Below are 6,000 nucleotides of genomic sequence, written 5' to 3'. Positions count from 1 at the left end.
TGAAAAAGAATGTTTCATATCCATTGGTTTACTCATTAGTGACTTTGGTATTGATCTTACCAGTTACAATAGCTACTGTTGAAAGAGCTTTTTCAGTAATGAACATAATTAAAAATCAATTACGCAATCGAATAGGAGATCAGTGATGAATGATTGCTTAGTCACATATATTGAGAAAGATATATTCAAGATTATTGAGTGTGAATAAATCATGCAGCGGTTTCAAAATATAAAAAATCGACAAGGGCAATTGAGTAAAATAAGCTAGATGTGAAAAAATAAATTTAAGTTTACATTTTATGTTGTATAACAATTACGTTATCATATAGTTGTTTAATTATTTTGTTATTAATATCAATTAATTTTTTTTTTAGATTAAGTTTTTACTTCCAATCTTGTCTTTTAATCTTGCCCCCCCTGACCTAAATTCCTGACTCCGCCACTGCCTTGAATGCTTTATTTTTAGGGGGAAAGAAGAAAGGCCTAAACTCAGTACCTTGGTTCTGGCGGAACTTCGGATAATTGTGGTAAAAGTAGAGGTCAAAGTCCACAAGACAACCAGTTGCAAATTCACCATGAGTGTGTGCCTTGTAGAACAGAATGCAGAATGCACAGCAAGTGCAAGCACAGATGTAGCTAGTCACTGATGATGTGCAAGCAAAAATGCAGTCAGCCACTGATGAAGAATGAATGATGGGATGCAACGATGCCGTTTTTAACTCTAGTGTTTAGTGTTTAAACATTAGCATCGAAATGTACCGTATCACTTAAGTCAGGAAATGTGAAACGCGCCGTTTGGACTATTAGTTAGTTGGTTAAGCATCCAAATTACTATTAGACACATGTAATTAGTTTGTTAAATCAGTTATAACTGATTTTCCCTCTTTTAAGCTTCTCTCTCTCTCTCTGTATATAACCAAAATAGAGACTTATTGCCAAAGGGCTTATACCTGAATTGACACATCCCCATGTATAAAGTCTTTCGAGGTCTAGGGGAGAAAGAATTCAAGCTGCAGAGTTAGCAACATGTTGTAATTATCTCTCAAAAAAAAAAAAACGGTGACTTATTTTGAAAATTCATTCATGCATTTTATGCAATATAGGCTTATAGTCCCATCAACAGCATCCTTCAAGTTAACTTGGCCTCTCATCAGGTTCTCCCAACTTGGTGAGAGTGTATCTTCAAAGTCAATCTATCAATTAATTAAAAAAAAACAGCTTAATTTTCAGGTTCCATATATTAAATTAATGATGGATTTGAACCTAGAGAGTTAAATGTGTTGTTGGAGATATTACAAATTTTGCAATTGGTAAATTAATATTCACTGTCACACGATCAATTTAATTATAAATATTTTTGTAGTAGAGTTGGTAATAACTTTAGCATTTTCCTGAGAAAATATATTTAATGATTCTTTGAATTTGGTAATCCAAACTTTGGATTCCAAACATCTTATATCATTGGATGTGTAAAAGTAATGGTCAAATTTATTAGCATATATTCCTTGCTCATCTAATGTTTAATAAAACTATATAATGATATGCTTGTTTCTTTAAGGATTTTTGCTTTGTTTCTTATTAATTTTAGTAAAAATCTACACATTTAGGAAAACTCAATTAGGTTATGGTTCTGTTATATCATGCTACTACTAAGATGGGTATATTTATATGTGCTTTTATTTTTAATGTAGTTTCAATAAAGGTATTTACTATAAACCGTTTAGTCTTGGACAGTTGGATGAAGCACAAGTAGACGCCATATAAAAATCTAAATTACAAAGAAGCCCTGTTCATTCCTACAATTTTATTCATAGGAAGTTGAAACTGCAGGGTTTAAATACATGGTAATATCAAAATTTTATGTTGCGCAATAGAACAAGATGTTTTACTATAAATGACACGGCATGTTTAGATTAATGTATAATAAAAATGATATTAATAATATGTTCATTCTGAAAATATATTACTCTAATTACCATTTGTCACTTTAACAAAATAAAAAAAAAATAGTGTACCTAACCTTACTCAGTCTCGGTACACATATACTAAGTTACTAACCATGAAAACTTTAGCACTAGAGTTGAGTGCATTGATGATCATCTTGCTCTCAACGGGTCCAGTATTGTTAATTTCATCTCATACTAAAAATAATTTCCGTACCATGTTTATTCTAATTTATTCATTGGACAGTATTTTGAATTTCATCTCTTGCTACTGGTAATTTCCATCTCATACTATTGCTAATGATCATCTTCCTCTTAACGGGTCTAGTATTGTTAATTTCATCTCATACTACTGCTAATTACCATATCATGTTTATTCTAATTTATTCATTGGATGGTATTGTTAATTTCATCCCTTACTATTGGTAATTTCAGTAGGATAAGACAGTAAAGGATGCGGTTTTTCTAGTGTCTTTATTAGTCATATTTCTACATGAAGCTTTTTGATTAGTCATGTTTCACGATGGTATGATTCTTATTTTCAAGGGGAAGAAAAGTACAAAAGGCTTCTAGAAAGCATGGAGTAATTTTTGGTAAGTTTAATATACAGTATCTGAACATTTCACATTTCAAATACAGTTTCTGTAAGTTGTACTTATTGCTTCTTTGAAAATAAATTTTGTAGTCTGTTTAGTGTTTAGAAGCAACAATATCATGTTAAACAATTTTTTCTTTTTTTTTCTGATAAGTAAAAAGATATTTTAGAAGGGGGAGGGAGTTAAACAATTATGGAAGTGACAAGGATTTATTCATTTATTAGTAATGGTAGTAGTAACACAATAAAAACACCAACAAAAGGAGATGATAAACCAATATTTTAGAGATTGGATGATCCCTGGGGGTGTTGTATGACAATATAATTATAAGCATCTAGAGTCAGAAAATCATCCAATGTTGGTGTTGTGCACTGCCTAGTGAATATCTTGCAAGCCTCCCTTCTTGAACTTTTTCTTGCCAACCTCACTTTCAATCCTAGTCATCTCTTCTTCCACCACTCTCCCAAATAGGTCCTTTGTCACTTTCACTCCAAGCCCATCTCCATCCAATTCCACTCCATATTTCAACCACTACCAGTTCTAAACCCTACTAATTTCAGCAGTTGCTGCATCTTCCATAAGGTTGAAAAGAGGATCTGATCCTGATCCAGTAAGCCAAGCTGCCAAATACTGGATTCCAACCCGAGTATTGAGCTAGAGACCTTCTATTGTCCGAACTCCTCTAGGCCTTTGCAAAAGGTCGTCTTCAGTTAAGGCAGCCGCATCTTCACGCTTCACAGTTTGGATTTGATTAAGGGCATTGCCCATGTTGTTAGTGAAGACTTCCATGCAAACTGAGATTAGTCCAGGGTGAGCTGCCTAAGTTCCATCATGTCCTGCCTTCACTTCTCTTAGCTTGTCCTTTCTCACTAGGTCCAATGCTGCCTCATTTGCTGCTGGATCATCCTTAATAGGAATTTGTGCCGCCTGCTCAATAATTAAGATGAAAGCTTTGTTGTGCCAACATGAACCAAGGGAGTTAGAAATACTGAATGTAATTGTATTGTATTTCCTGATGAAAGAATGTACATAGGTGCCTTTATATAGGAGACATATGTGTGCAGTACAAGTAAATATGTGTGCTATACAAGTAACCTAACTGGGCGTAAAGCCCACAATATATTATACACGTTAACTGCCCCCTCAAACTCAAGGTGGATGTGAGACCAGCTTGAGGTTGTCAACCAAAGTACGAAGGCGTCCCTTAGGATGTGACTTGGTGAAGATATCTGCAAGTTGATCTTTAGAGGAGACTGAGATCAGCTCAAAAGCAACATGGACAAGATGAAAACGGATAAAATGACAATCGATCTCGATGTGTTTAGTCCGTTCATGGAAGACATCATTGTGAGCAATATGAATAGCACTCTGGTTGTCACAATAAAGAGGAGTAGCAGAGGATGTAGATACACCTAAATCTTTGAGAAGCCATCGTAGCCAAAGGAGCTCAGATGTGGTATCAGCAAGGGCACGATATTCTGCTTCAATACTGGAGTGGGCCACATGAGTTTGTTTCTTACTTCGCCAAGAAATCAGAGAAGAACCAAGAAGAAAGCAATAACCAGTGGTGGACCTGCGATCAGTGTGATCTCTTGTCCAATCAGCATCAGAAAATGCACGGAAAATAAGAGGAGACTGAGCAGAGTAGAAAAGACCATGGAAGAGAGTGCCCTTTAGGTATCGAAGAATGCGTAGAACAGCAGCATAGTGAGTCGATCGTGGTGCAGATAGATACTGGCTCACCTGGTGTACAGCATAAGAAATGTTTGGACGAGTGATAGTGAGATAAACTAAGCTGCCAACCAAGCGTCTATAAAGAGAGGGATTAGACAATGGTTTCCCCCCTGAGGGAGTCAGATGCACATTAAACTCAACTGGAGTGTCAACAGTCTTGCTATCAGTGAGTCCAGCTTGAGACAAGAGTTCAGAGACATACTTGGCTTGAGTAATATAAAGCCCATCTGTAGAATGAGTGATTTCAAGACCCAAGAAGTAGCTGAGATGTCCAAGATCTTTCATCTCAAACTGCTGACTGAGAAAAGCCTTGAGTTCTTGAATGCCACTGAGGTCATCACCTGTATGATCATATCATCCACATATAGGAGAAGTAAAATAGTGCCTTTATCAATGCGACGAAGAAATAAGACAGAATCATAATGACTGGTCATGTAACCCAAGCAAGAGATGGTAGAGCTGAATTTGGCAAACCAAGCTCGTGGAGCTTGTTTAAGGCCATAAAGTGCACGTCGAAGATGACAAACCTTGTTTGAGTCAACAGAGAGACCAGGAGGAGGTTGCATATACACTTCTTCACTTAAATCCCCATTAAGGAATGCATTTTTGACATCCATCTGAAAAATGTCCCATTTACTGGCAGCAGTAACAGCTAAGAGGGCACGAACAGATGAGATACGAGCAACCAGAGCAAATGTCTCTTCATAATCAATCCCATACTCTTGTGTAAAACCTTTTGCAACAAGACGAGCTTTGTAGCGCTCAATGGACCCATCAGAGCGAGTCTTAATCTTGTAGATCCACGCAGGAGCAGGAGACCCAAGCTCAGAATTGGGGTTGGGTAGCTCGTCTTCAACCTGTTCATCTTCCACCTGTTCATTAAAGGGTGAACTAGAAAAAGATCAGTGATATCTGGTGGTTGGACAGAGAAGTCTACAGCAACAGAATCAGGAGCAACTACAGGAGGATCAGGAGCAGCTACAGAAGGAGTATATGCCTCATCTGGAAAAAGATCTAAGACAGAAGAGGAAGACAGGAAAGCACTGAAATGAGAGAGCTCGACAAAAAAGGCGATGTTCCCAAAAGACAACATTGCGGGAGACACGAAGATGATGAGAGACAGGATCATAACACCTATACCCCTTTTGAGTTTCGCCATAGCCAAAAAAACAATAAAGCCTTGACCGAGGCTCAAGTTTGTTATGTTCATGTGGCTGAAGAAGAACGAAACAAGCAGACCCAAAGGAGCGAAGGTGGTGATAGTCTGGAGGTGACCCAAAAAGGTGCTCATATGGAGTTTGATTTTGGATAACAGGACTCGAAATGCGATTAATAGTATGAACAGCATGAAGAGCAGCTTCACCCCAAAAAGGAGCAGGAACTTTGGCAGAGAGAAGGAGAGCACGAATAGTGTCAAGAATATGACGAAGTTTTCGTTCGGCTCTACCATTTTGCTGAGAGGTACTTGGACAAGTTAGCTAATGAACAGTGTCATAGGAATGCAAAATAGCTTGGAAAGCATATTGCGTATATTCAAGAGCATTATCAGATCGAAAAATTTTGATGCGTCTGGAAAACTGAGTTTCAACCATTTTTGCAAAATTAGAATATACTTCCAATACTTCAGAACGATGTTTCATATTAAAAATCCAGATATAGCGAAAGTAATCATCAACAAAGACAACAAAATATCTAGACCCACCAATACTAGAGACAGAGGATGGCCC

The 6,000-nt window shown here is 37.0% G+C and overlaps 1 pseudogene; it reads right to left on the bottom strand.

Annotated features, from left to right (window-relative positions):
• Positions 1–2,738: 2,738 nt before the first annotated feature.
• LOC112013342 (malate synthase, glyoxysomal-like) lies at positions 2,739–3,328 on the bottom strand (annotated as a pseudogene).
• Between the last annotated feature and the right edge of the window lie 2,672 nt (positions 3,329–6,000).

Source organism: Quercus suber, unplaced genomic scaffold (assembly GCF_002906115.3).
Source record: "Quercus suber isolate HL8 unplaced genomic scaffold, Cork oak 2.0 scaffold_236, whole genome shotgun sequence".
NCBI lineage: Eukaryota > Viridiplantae > Streptophyta > Magnoliopsida > Fagales > Fagaceae > Quercus > Quercus suber.
Note: the sequence above shows the minus strand (reverse complement) of the source record. Positions and strands in the feature narration are given on the sequence as shown.